The 13,388-nt window shown below is 40.9% G+C and overlaps 1 non-coding gene across 1 annotated transcript; it reads right to left on the bottom strand.

Annotated features, from left to right (window-relative positions):
• Positions 1-4,857: 4,857 nt before the first annotated feature.
• trnai-aau (transfer RNA isoleucine (anticodon AAU)) lies at positions 4,858-4,931 on the bottom strand. Its single transcript has one exon. It is a non-coding gene; the product is annotated as a tRNA-Ile (tRNA).
• Positions 4,932-13,388: the final 8,457 nt, after the last annotated feature.

The following is a 13,388-nucleotide window of genomic DNA, read 5'->3' as shown; positions in this document are numbered from 1 at the left end:
TTTCAGGAAACTGAAAGAAGCTTTTACCACGGCTAGCATACGTCGACATCCTGATCCTTCCATTCCATTTGTCGTGGAAGCTGATGCTGCTAACATCGTGGTAGGAGCTGTACTTTCACAACGATACGACAAGTCCAAGTTACAATAGATGATTAAATAGACAAGTGTATATAAAATAGATGATGGAATAAACAAGCCATACAAGACACAGTCATCCCAATGGAATGTCTGTCGGGAAAACATTACCTACCTTGTGCTGTGACCATCTGTTGAAGTGGGCTCATTCTTCGCTGGTTCAGGGCTATGACAAGCGATATTTATAAGTATGTTTCTTCATGTTCAATTTGCAGTCAAAGCAAGATGTCTAAGACCCTACCCACAGGAAAGCTCATGCTTCTTCCCGTACCAGAAAGTCCTTGGTCTCACATCACCTTAGATTGCGTTACTGACCTCTCTGTCCTCACTGTAGTTGATGGATTCTCCAGGGGTGTGTGGTTCATTGTGTTTCCGAGTATGCCTACAGCCTGCCAAACTGTGGAAGCCTTGTTTAACCAGGTGTTCCGTATATTTGGCATCCCAGAGGACATAATATCATATTGGGGACGTCAATTCACATCTCGAGTTTGGGCTTCCTATATTGAACACATCGGGGTAGCTATTAGTTTTACATCCACAGTCAAATGGCCAATTCCTACATTGTTTTTATATGAACAATCCATCAGACCGGTCCAAGTTCCTCTTATTGGCAGAAATGGCCCAAAATTCACTTACTAGTTCATCCACTGGCTTGACTCCTTTTTATTGTATTTTAGGTTATCAACCTCAAATGTCCCATGGACTTCCATATCAGCTGGTTTCCCCGCTGTGGATGAGTGGATGCAGCGGAGCGAAAGGGTATGGGAGGAAACAGATCAGTGTATTGTATGAGCTCTCTGAATGTATAAGGAAATTGCGGACAGGCACAGAGGGGAGAACCCGATATACCAACCTGGTGACAGAGTGTGGCTCTCTACACAGGACTTCCGCAAGCCGGGGTCATGTCGCAGGTTAGGTCCCAAGTATATCGGTCCATATGAAATTACCAAGCACATTAATGAAGTCACATATCAACTCATCTTACCTGCTCACTTTTGTGTTTTGAGGTCATTTCATGTGTCCCTTCTTAAGCCTGTTGTTCCTGTTGTGGCCTTTGGATGAGGTCACCCCTGAGGTCACTCCTGTATTAGGTATGTTGGTTGCTGTCATTAGAGTGTATTGTTTCTGAAGGTTTTTTTGCATTATGCAATGCCTCTTCGCAGAGTGTGATTTTCAAGAACTTTAGTAAGCAGATGACTTATTTGCATCACCTTTTTTGGTAGGACAAAGCCCATCCATGAGCCAAAGGAAGCTGAGGTAGGCCCCATTCCATGAAAACACAGGGAGTGTGTGAACCAGGATACCAACACAAGCATACATGCAAGCTGACGCCTACCCTTCCTTTGTCCAGTTGTTTGGCCAGTAGACAACTAATGAAAAACATTTCAAAAGGGTTTATACAGAAGCCAATGTTCAAATGGCTCTCTGTGCAGTGAGGAAACATATCATAAGGAAGTGCAAATTCCACTAAAGTTTAAGTAGGATCACTGAATTCAAAGTCTAGAGCACTATTACACTATGACTTCTAACAATAGCGTAAAAACAATAATGTCTTATTCGTTTTTAGAAAGGAATGTAAAAGTTTATGAAATATTCTTAAAAAGAGGACAATTTGATAAGGAGCTTGGTCTTGCACAGCTACCAAAACCCAGGACTGAACTAGGAGTCTTTTGATATTCAATCTAACACTCACCCAGCTGAGCTATTTCAGCTAGTGACTAAATACTTTTGCCTGGTTTCGTTCAAAATGTTACCAATGAATGTAGGTCATGTTCATGTCAGAGGAAACTGTCACCTTTATCCCTGGTGAGCTAGTGGCTAGGATTCTCTTTCAAACTTAATTTTTATGTGGATTAAAAAGAAATATGAATACCTCTCTTTATGACCTCCTAATGCTCATGCATACCAAGTCTAGTATGCATACAAACATCGTCAGTATACTAGGAATACAGAATTTGAAAAATGTTTGTCAAGCATCTGAGCTTTATTGCTGGTGGGTGAGTGGCTAGGATTCAACACTTTCACCACTGCGACTTGGGCTTGATTCCTGGTCAGGGCACGCTCTTTTTGCTCAATTAAAAAAGAAGCTTGTATGTGAAAAAACAAACTTCCTTTGAGTCAGATTTTAACTGACAGACTAAGGATAACAGTTTTAAATTCTACAGTCCTCCACTCTACCAACTAAGCTATTGAAGGCAACAGACATGTAATCCCATAGGTCCAAACACCAGTATGTTGGCAAGAAACACGGCCAGTTATGAATGTTTGAATTGTTAAGTTCATTTGACACGAAGAAACATTGCATTGTACGAGTTGGAGATGTTCAGCTACCAACAGATATCTCTTGATTACATTTGGATGTATACTGGACTTTGTGTACAATCAATAACTACTGGTACTAACTCAAAGTATGTTTCCCCCTTCAGTTTTATTTTATGCCAGAATAAAGACTTTCTGTCTTTAGAATTCTACATGACTCAAACTGAGATGCAGCAGATCACTTAGCTAGAACAAAGGGTCTTGTACTACAATAATGACTTTTGCATTATTGCCCATAAGGTCCACCTCTTTTTTCTTTAACCCTCAGATCATCCCGTAGATGTTAGAATTATTCTAATGAAATTATAATTAACATTTTAAAAAATTCATTAACATCACTCTTAAAATAACTTTTACCTTACAAATTATTTCTTTACCAGCAAATTTGAGTTGGTATGAATTAATCTATTAATTTTTCGTTATTATTTCATTAAATACATGCCCCCCCGCCCCCTACAAAAAGAATAACAGTCCAAATGAAAGGTCTAAATGAATCTTTGCAGTAACAACAGTCTTTTATGCTCTTCCAACCACCCCACCTCCCCCCAGTGGACACACCATGCTCCAGTACATGATTCTGGAGTGCTGCGCTATCTGTGCTCCCCACTAACTCTTCCTACCTGCTGGGGTTTCTCCTTCCTGGACCTGCCTTAAAATGCTTAAAATGACAGCACCTTGCCCTCCATTTACCTGCAACATTCTGCACTGTCACAAACAATATTTATGTGCAGATTAGCAGATGAACCTCACCTGGATGATCCACATTTCATTTCTTTGTACTGTTATAATAATGAGTTACTGTATTTCTACCCAGGTGTTCTATTCAGGTGAACTGTGCTCTGTTTCTATCTCCTATGATGTCTTTGTGTAGGAATGCTGTAGTGTATCTTTCATGCTTACAATTTGTCAGCCATCCTCTACCCAACTCATCTCTGGCCAGGTTTATCCAGGGTTAACCGAAGGAGGATGAGTTCCCTTTTGAGTCTGACACCTTCCAAGTCCCTTCCACCATTCCAGTGAGTTTTTCCTACTGTCACCCTTGCCAATGTCATTTGGCTTATTTATCAGTTGTCACAAGGTGTTAACGTTATTATGCACATGTATATAAAATGTGTATATACTCTATATACATAAATATATATATATATATATATTTGCAGTTTGGATTGGATTATAAAGTGAATTTCATTGGTGAGTACTATATTTTTTGGTGACAAAGTATAATCTAATCTTTACAAAGCAGTGACCAGAAAGGAAGAGCTGGATGAGGCTTTGGTCCCCATGATAGTTAGAGACACACAGCCATTTAGCTTAGTTGAGGATAAAAGCTTCAGGGACTTGGTAGCAAAATTGGATTCAACTTATATTCTCCTAACTAGGAAGGTATGTGTGGTGACATGGATACATTATGAGAGTAGTATTAAAAATATATATAATTATTTTCTTCCTTCCCTTTAGACTGTAAAGGCCATGGTTGAGGCCAAATGTCAATAAGAGAAAGAGAAGGCCAAAGCTGAGGTCCAGAAAATTCCTGCAATGAGTTTGTCAGCAGATATGTGGACATCTCTTAATGTGGATGCCTTCTTGGCTGTGACCTGCCATTTTATAGATGACAACACATTTCTGAAGTCTACACTACTTGGTGTTGTGAAATTCCTGCAGGCGCATACGGCTGAAAATTTGGCCTGTGTGAAATCCTCTCTTATGGAAGAATGGGGAATAAAATAAAGTCACATGTCTGGTTACTGATGGCACATCTAATATGATTGCCTGTGGAAATAGCTGAAGCTGCCTCATGTGCTTCAAAAAAAAAGAAACTGAGGTTGAAACAATGTGTTGGAGCGATTAGTAGAACTCAGGGAGCCTGTGGGGGCAGATTTGGCGGGTTTACAAACTGATATTCCTGCGCTGATCTCTGATGTGTACAGTAATGTATGTGGGTGCCGGTCTATACTGTATTCTTTTCACAAGGCAACTGTGGAGCTGTCAGACCTCAGTGGCAGGCATAATCATATCCCAACACATTTCAGACTAAAGGATTTGAACTCCCTGGCACTGCCAGACACCTAACTGGCTATAATTTGATGGGGAGGATGCAGGTTGTCTGCATGCCTCTGGAATGACTTCTTTGACCTATTCACACAGCGATCGAGAGCCTTACACTAATGCCAGAGTCCCTCTGATTTCATACTTTTCTCTGCATTGTCCAAGAACAATGCAGAGAAACAAGCACAAAACCATGGGTAAAGTTTTGTAATCAAGAACACACTCTCATGTACTTGGAACATGTCTTAGCAGATTGTGAATTACAAGCAATGTTATAAGCAACACAAGTTCAAAGAGGTGCCCTGTTTGCAACAGGTGGTTTGTTGACAAGGGGTCATTCATCAGACAAAACCCACATGGCCCATATGGGGATTGAACCCATGACCTTGGCGTTATTAGCACCACGCTCTGACCAGCTGAGCTAATCGGCCTTTCTCTGTTCATTTTGCACTTTTTGGTGCAGCACTGAAGGGAACCTTTCCATGAAATTGTAGACTTGGTGTCAACGAGATTACGGCCACTTTTTCGACCGAGCATAGGTGAAAGTTGACACTTATTGTTCCCTCTGACAAATGGTTATTCTGCAGCCAACTTTTGAATTAAACTTCAAAAGCAAATGTGGAGAAGCTTTTGTTAAAGAGCAATTCAGTGCAGTTGTACACAGTGACGAAATCATCAATTGCAAAGTCCACTGAGCTTTATTGCTGCGAGTTACATAGTGCTGTCTATTACACCATGAAATCTGCCATAACAACAAAAATGTAATGTCTGATTCTGTGAGCCAAGGAATATAAACCTTTTAGGGACATATTTAAAATATCAGATTTTCTGCCTGAGCACAGAGTAGGCATTTTTTTCTAGCTTTAACCATACGTCCTCTTTCTTTGGAAATCTGTGTCATTGCTGCATGAATAAGCAGAAAGATTTTGAGCAATTTTTTGTCTGGGTCTAAGGGGCAATTTATTCAAACCAAAAGATGCTATTTTAGCTAGTTTGTCAAATGAACATGTCAAACCTACAGAGACAATGTGTCTAGCTACAGAGCTCTGCAAGGTTTAATTCTTGGAAGTATTTGAAGCCATAGAAAGTTATTCTGTAAGCATTACTTAACTCAATAATAAGAGACAGTTAGAGCCAATGGCTGCCAGATCTAACATAGCTCACATTTTATAGTGTTTGCATAGCATATCAGAATCTGCAAGAACTATTCCTGTCATTTCAGGAATAAGCTTTTTTGACTTCACAGCTAGATGAAATATTTAGGGTGGATGCAGGATTTGGTATGATCTCCTAGAGAATTGCCATTCCACTGTGTCTTCAGCTTTTGTCCGATCTGCAAACAAGTCCCACTCTAGGAGAACTAGGTCAAGTGGTAGAGTGCTCTTTTAGTATGTGAGTGTTAGTGGGATTGATGCTCACATTCTCAAGTCTAGAATTTGTAGTTTTTTTCTATGATGAAATCCTTTCTGATAGCAAATGTTTTCGGGGCCTGCTAATACGCTTATGCCATGCACACATTACGTGACTTTGGAAGTTTTCAAATTGATGTATGGCTCACACTGCACAACTGTATGTCTTGGAATCTGGAAAGCTTAATTTGTGGTATCTCAGTGGCAGACATAATCAGTGATAAACCACTGATATGTCAACTGGTCTTAACACAGACAGATTTAACTTACTCTGTTGAGACTGTGTCTAACTTAAACCTTTCCTTCAAATAGAAGAGATCCTTGTTGCAGATGTAATGTTTTTACCTTTATATGGTTTTCCCACTCATAGTCATGCAACACACAAATGCAAACCTCTCACAGACTGTCTCACACACATCCAGTTATTCATCTGAACACATGATGTTTCTGTCTCTGTACCGCTATTAGTTATGCAATGGTTCCTCAATACTAGCACTAACTGAACAGGGTTCTGTATAAATATGATCTTTATAACAGCTGCCATAACAGCAAAAATGTAATGTCTGATTCTGTGAGCCAAGGAATTATTATTGATATTGTGAATATTTAATAACCTCCAATGCCAGCAAATTAAATTTCACAATATTGTGAAAATTGTAAAGGATACTTTATTCATGTCCTCATTGCTAAAGATTGTATCGCTTTATCACAGCGATACGCTAGTTAGCTAGCTAACAGTTGAGGTCAGCAAGTGTCAAACTCGGGGCTATAAACCATTCCTTGTGGAACCATTTCATTGTTCAGCTTTCAACTTTGATCGTTTAGGTGCTGGTAGTTTGTTAGCTAGCTAACTGTTCAGCAATAGAAAACCTACTTTTGTATGATTTAGAGACCCAAATTCACAAACCTGTGGGTTTTCAAATGTATCGTTCTCTCTAAATAAGCAAAATGAATTAAGCCATTACTACAGCTATTGGACTGTTTGAACTACAATATTCGACTGTTCATTTATTGTTAGATTAAATTAACTTTCATAAACATTCTGTATTAATAGAATGTAGTTTTTAATGAGTGATTAACTGTGTATATTCAACATGAAGCTATTCATATAACGTTTCAAGTTTGGTTTATTTGTAACATACATTTATTTGCCACTTTCATTTTTAGGCTGTAGAATGAAAGCTCCTTGCTCACAATCATTGCTACAGTTTGATCAAATTCAGTTATATATATAAACTCCCTATTCAATGGGAAGAAACCAGTTCATGTCATTGTGAATTGCTGGTTCTGTAATCAAAACACTGAGGTTCCATATGGGAACAGAAACTGCTGGGACTGTCCATTCTGTGTGCAGTACAATGGCTTCTAAGAGGTATTGCTGTATTTGAGACATGGTGAGGACATATTTTAGTGAAAGCCTTCCAATGATGCACCCTTAACTGAACCATTTTATGCTGTTGCTGCTGTTAAAAAATGCAGAATGGTGATTATAACGAACCGATCCTTGCACAATATATGGAGCACCTCAACCATGGGGTATCAGCTGGTGTCCCTGTGCTTGATGCATCCAAGACTCAACCAGACACTGAAGATCAAGCAGCTGGCTTCCTTCACTCCCAGAGAGGAAGTAGGTTTTCCATTTGAACTGTTGCCTTCTTAGTTAAGACGTATGCAGGGTTTATTGCAGTGCCAGAGCTGTGAAACTGCAAGGTAATGCATGTCCAGTGCTGGACTTGGGCAAAGATTGTGAGTGGGTCTTCACGGGCAAACAGGATCTGATGGCCCACATGTAGTTTGATATTATTCCTAAATAACTAAGTTTACATGGCTATTTGAAAGAAGCTGATCATGTAAGCAGCAAAGACAGAATATAATTCTCTGACTAAGGATTTAGTTGACTCATGTTTAACCCAACTAAACTGTGGTCCTGGCTGATTTTAGTTGGACTATTGAGCCACTGACTCATGCACAGAGTTTTCTGAGTATTTTGCAGTTTCTTACTGTACTGAGTTCTTACTGAGTATAACGTCAACTTTGATGCATTTGTTTTCTTTTCACCGAACAAAGCCTTCAACTTTGACTGTGGTGACATGAAATCCAGATGTGCAGAGTGTTTTTTCAGTAATGCATCTTTTGCCCGTGCATTTTGATTGCAGTGTTAGGAGGTCATAACTGCTGATCAGAACTTTGGACAAGAGGGCTTATCCTCATGGCTCTCTGACTTTCATGTACATCAACAAACAATATTTTCTTATTTATTTTTTTCCAGTTGTAACAAACCGTTCTGCTGTTTTTTAACTTCTGTCAAATTTTTAATGGTTGTACAGGACAATTACGATGGAAATTGAGGTGTACAAGTGCTACCTTGAACAGACCTACGAGTTGTGCGTGCCTGTCAGACAGCTAAGCAGTATGACATCCAGCACCAGAACCGACAGCTGCGGGCCCTGCTTTTCAACCACCAGCTCAGATGCAGCCAAGATGCAGACAAAGCATTCATTAAGGTGAGGTCTTCTATAGCCAAGGCGATTCTATAGCCAAGAATTCTCAAGATCACATCTAGCTGCATTCCTGTTGGGTGTGAATGACAGTTGCTCCTTCCCAGTTGATACAAAGTGACGATAGAAAAAAAGGCGTACACGGAACTGGTAGTGAACACTGTCCTTAAAGTGCATATAAGTGCATACAGTGTTTGAGCCTGCAATCCAGTTCATTACCCTGTCCAACAGCCTCCCAGGTTCCCCTCCACATCTTCCTTGTCAGAGATGAAAATTTATATAAAAAAATGGATACTTGAATACTTTTGGTTACTTTTTTGTTCCTGGCTACCATGCTTTTTAAAGCATTAATTATTTCAAACATTGATTTATCTAAGATAAGCAAAGACCTGTTCTCTCTTGCTGCATTTTGTGGGGTTTTTTTGGGTTTTTTTGTTTTGTTTTCTTTCCAAATGAAGCTGTTGTTTTCATTTTTGGTGGGTTTCATACTATCCACACCAGCTTCCAGGTTTCTCTCCTTTTACATACCAAGCAATCAGTTTCCTTTCTCTTTGCTACAGAGCACCTCTTTTCTGTCCACACCTGCTTGGCTGGTAGCTCTCAGAAGCCTTACCTTCCTCACCTGTGCTTTTCTAGTTGCGGTGGCCATATGTGGGTCTGGATGTGACTCTGGAGACACATCCTCTCTCCACAACAGCCCGCACACTCTCAGCAGGGGAATCATCCCACCCAAAGAAGCCCACCAAAGTGACACTGAAGCCAAAGCAAAGAGCATCACCAACACTATGCAAATGTGGAATGACCTGGTGGGTATTCTGCCAGAGAGAGGCAATAGAGAATATCAAGCTGATCTGGTAGTCTGGAAGCAACCACCAGATGGCTGTTGCTTCTGTTGGCCTTTTGACTTCCATCAACATCTACTCAGGCAGTAAAAAGAAATGGTGTACTGGGAGGTAGTAAATCTTGCTAATCAGTACTTGTTTTTGGCCTGTGAAAATACAAACAAACAATACACATATTCAAACACTTCTGAACTACAATTGCTTATCAGGATTTACACAGGCTTATGTTCTTAATAGCTCTTTGCTTACAACTTCATCAAAGCGGTTTTGTTCTACAGTATGTGCAAAGTCTACTTTCCCACACAGTTCACATGAGTCTTGATTCGTCCTGCTGGTTCTTCATGTCTGTGAATGTGAAAAATCAAACTTTTTTGCTTGGCTTCAAGCAGTGATCCTTTGATTGTATCATTCATGATTCATTTAGGATTACAACCAAATGGTTCAATATCCAGCTAGAGGTGTACTCAAGTGAGGTAATAAAATGAAATTATTAATGTAATAATATGATGGCAGGAATTGTAAAAGACCAAATTAGGCTTTGGAAGTAAGCAGGATGTGAGAATGACCAAATATGGCCTCTGTGGCAAGTCTGGGATTGAGGCCAGGATACCACCTAAAGATACAATTTTAATAAAAAATGGTTTTGTAACTTGATGAAAATATATAAAGATCGAACCCACCTGAGACTGTTAGACATTCTGTGGACAATGCCTCGTCTGTATGCAACATTGAGCTCAGAATAAAGATGGCACCGGCTATTCTCTTCAATGAATTACTGCATCTATATCTTTATTTTCTATTTAAAGTGTACTTGAGAAAATGAATGGAATGTGGGAAAAATCTAGGAACCACACAAGAATGTCTGGAGGTAAAAAGTCAAGCCTTAATGTGAGAGAGCCTCCATTTCAGAGTCTGCTGTGTGAGAGTCCTGTGCCTTTCTTCTCTAGCTTGGAATAGGACTGTTGCTTCTGCTTCTTAAGGTTTTCAATCAACAAGGACGGTGGCTCCACCTGCAATGAACCATGAACTTGTTATATTAAACTGCACAAGACAGTAAATTTACACTTGTATTCATTCAGTATGAAGTGCGCCTCACAAACACAGTGCTTGTCTGTGTTTATGTTTTCAGTGTTACAGTGTGATTTTATTTAGGTGAAATTTGTTTTCAGTCTATCTGCAGTAGTGCACTTAAAGGGCCAGGAAGGTTAGTGGAACACATTTGCTCTGCCTCTGACCTCACAATTCCACTGTAACAACAGTGTTCAATTCCGTCATTTAAAAAAAAACAAAACTTGGTTTGGTTTAAATTTGTTTAAAGATTTGTTTAAATTGTGTGTGCCAGTGTATCTGAGCGTGTTACAGTCTCTCTGACCCTCTACACCCATTAGTGCGTTCTTCCACTAGCTTCTCTCTCGTTCCTGCTTCAATATTCAAGGGAGGATTGAGATCCATTCAGGTAATTTTGCAGTCTTCAAAAAATGCATTGAAAGACATTCCAGTAGCTCAGTGGTGCACCTGCGCTCCACTCTGCTCCCCAGTTCGGAGGATGCCAGCACCTATGTTTAGTCTTTTATGTTTAGTCTTTTTTAGTCTGTTTCTTTTTATTTCCTTTGGACTCCAGTGCTTTTTAATAATCTGTTTTGGACATGGTATGGCTGCTCCATTACCCAGGAGCCCATACAAAGGTTCATTTCTGCCTGCCTGCATAACTGCTGGAGGGAGGATTTTATGTCCAGAAAATGTTAAGATGGCAACAGCTCGGTGGGAGACAGTATGTGAGAATCACCTCTTAGGCTCATTTTACTGTTTCTCATGTAGAAGGAATTCCCTCACTATGTTCCCATTCTGAGCATCAAAGCCAACTGGGATGGGGGTTTGTCACATTCTGAATTCTAGCTCATGTCATATTTTGTCAGCATTGGCTTTGATAGACTCAGGTTATCGGTACAAATTTACATTCAAGATTAGTTGTCTTTTACATATATATCCCCTCTCCTGCAATCATGGCTAATTAGCTGCATCCATCATTGTAATTGTTTAATTTTTCATGCTAGTTCATTCACCCTTGTATTAGTGCCATGCATGTGAAACAGACTCTTGAAAGATTTTTCTTTTTGTATCTTGCATGCCTAGCATAACAGGACATTCAAAATCCCTTGAAAATGTTAAACTTTTTTTTTTATGTATATATCTCCTCAAAATTCCCAGTACAACTGCTGTAGAGTCCACGACTCAACTCTTGACTAAAGTCTTCACTCCGAGCGTCTGAGCCGGCTGCTGCGGCATACGCCACGCTGCTCTGTGACCCTCACTCTCCACTCCTCTCCTCTCCCAGCTTTTCCAGATCCCTCAGATGCAGACAGCCCAGCCTGCCATTCCAAGTAACAGCGCTTCCTTTCGACCCGTGTCCAGCCAGCCCATCATGATGTTCCTGACACCCATGCCCTTCACCTCATCCCAGACCGCCCAGTACTACGTACTCCAGTACTACGTGCCTCAGGTACCCAGAGCAGAGAAAAGCGCCTGTGCAAATATGTACACAGTGTAGCAAATGGGTTGAAAATCTGTCTATAAACAGGTTGGCCAGCAATAAATAAACCGCTCCTAAAATGTGTAGATAGAAATATGTTTTATCTTGGAAGCAGAAATGAGAAATTCTAGTTTAGTTTTTTTCAGTGTAAAAACTAAATGTTTTTGTATTTTTTGTTTGTTTACTGCTTCGAATATCTCTTTTAGGAGTGTCCTATATGAATGGCCATGTCTGGTGCTAGGCCCTTTACTTCTGCTGTTCTGTTTCATTCTCAGTATCACCACAGTGGCCTTCCCTACGTGGGACATCCCCAGCAGTACTCCGTCCAGCCCACAGGACCCAGTACATTCTACCCTGGGCTCTTTCCTGCAGACTGCCCACTAGCATATGGTGAGTTTGGACTTCCCTTTCTCTACCCCCACCTGGGAAACCCACACACGTGCTCTCACCGATAAAGAGACCTTTCTTCTGGGTATTCCCGCTGGCTGAAACTGCTTTTTCGTTTGCTCTCTAACTGAAACCAGTGCTTTTTTTTGGTCACCACTAGTGGCAGGGCCTTCATACTATCCTGGCCAGACCATATACACCAAATCTCCATCCATAATATTGCATACAACTCAGCAGCCTCCACCCACTAAGAGGGTAAAGAAAACAGTGAGTATTCCCCCTGCCTCAGAGGTGAAATTAATTTAATTGTGGATTGACTTAATAGATGCAAATAACTTGCTGTTCGCTAAGATCCGTATCCGAGACCCTAACCAGGATGGCAAGGATATCACAGAGGAGATCATGTCAGGAGTAGGCATTAGCCAGAACACAAGCCCACCAGTGGGACGTCCCTGCACTACCCCTACTGCTCCACAGGTAAGCCATTCAGTCCCGCAGCCCGAGCCCCTGATCGGCTGCAGGCCGCTGCTTCGCGTGATCCACTCCACAGGTTAAAGTACTCTCTCATCTAGTCCTCCCTCATAATAAGCTCTGAGCTGATTGTTTGGTTGTTTGGCTGGCTTTCATTCTCTTGTCCTATTAAAAGCATCATACAATCAGCAACAAAATCTGATGGTGTAGTTTGATTTCCGGCCATTCTCTCTTCCTTCTTCAGTGATTCGGTCACACCGTTGACCCTCCTCCGTCATATTTGACTGGTTCCAGTAGCTTGTGTGATTGTGGCTGTTCTGATTTAAGAAGGCTTCTCAGATGTGTTTTGATGTTCCGACTTGCCGTGCCTATTCTTTCGTCTGCCTCCATCTTAGTTCTCCCTCACAGCCACTCGAATCCTCCTGATCTTCCCTCGTGTTCCCTCTACACAGACAGCCCACGTAAAGGCCCTGTAAGAAGGATTCAGCCAAACCCTGAGCACCTCAGCTCCTCTGAGGAAAGGCTTCTCTGTAAAGGGAACACTCACTACTGCGCCGTTGCACTTACTTTGTGTCCTCTTTCCCTAAATGTTAACAGTGTTCCTCTTTCCTCTCTTTCTCTATTTCTCCTGCCCATTTATTTAAGCACCCCATGCTTGTCTGCTATCTCTTGCTGTCTTTGTGTCTTCACCCCCCCCCCCCCACCTCCACACACACACACATTTTGTGCCTTTGCGGCTGGATCTTTTGCC

Source organism: Electrophorus electricus, unplaced genomic scaffold (genome assembly GCF_041902795.1).
Source record: "Electrophorus electricus isolate QZ-2024a unplaced genomic scaffold, ASM4190279v1 Scaffold54, whole genome shotgun sequence".
Lineage (NCBI taxonomy): Eukaryota > Metazoa > Chordata > Actinopteri > Gymnotiformes > Gymnotidae > Electrophorus > Electrophorus electricus.
The sequence above is the reverse complement of the archived record's forward strand: the minus strand, read 5'-3'. Positions and strand labels throughout refer to the sequence as shown.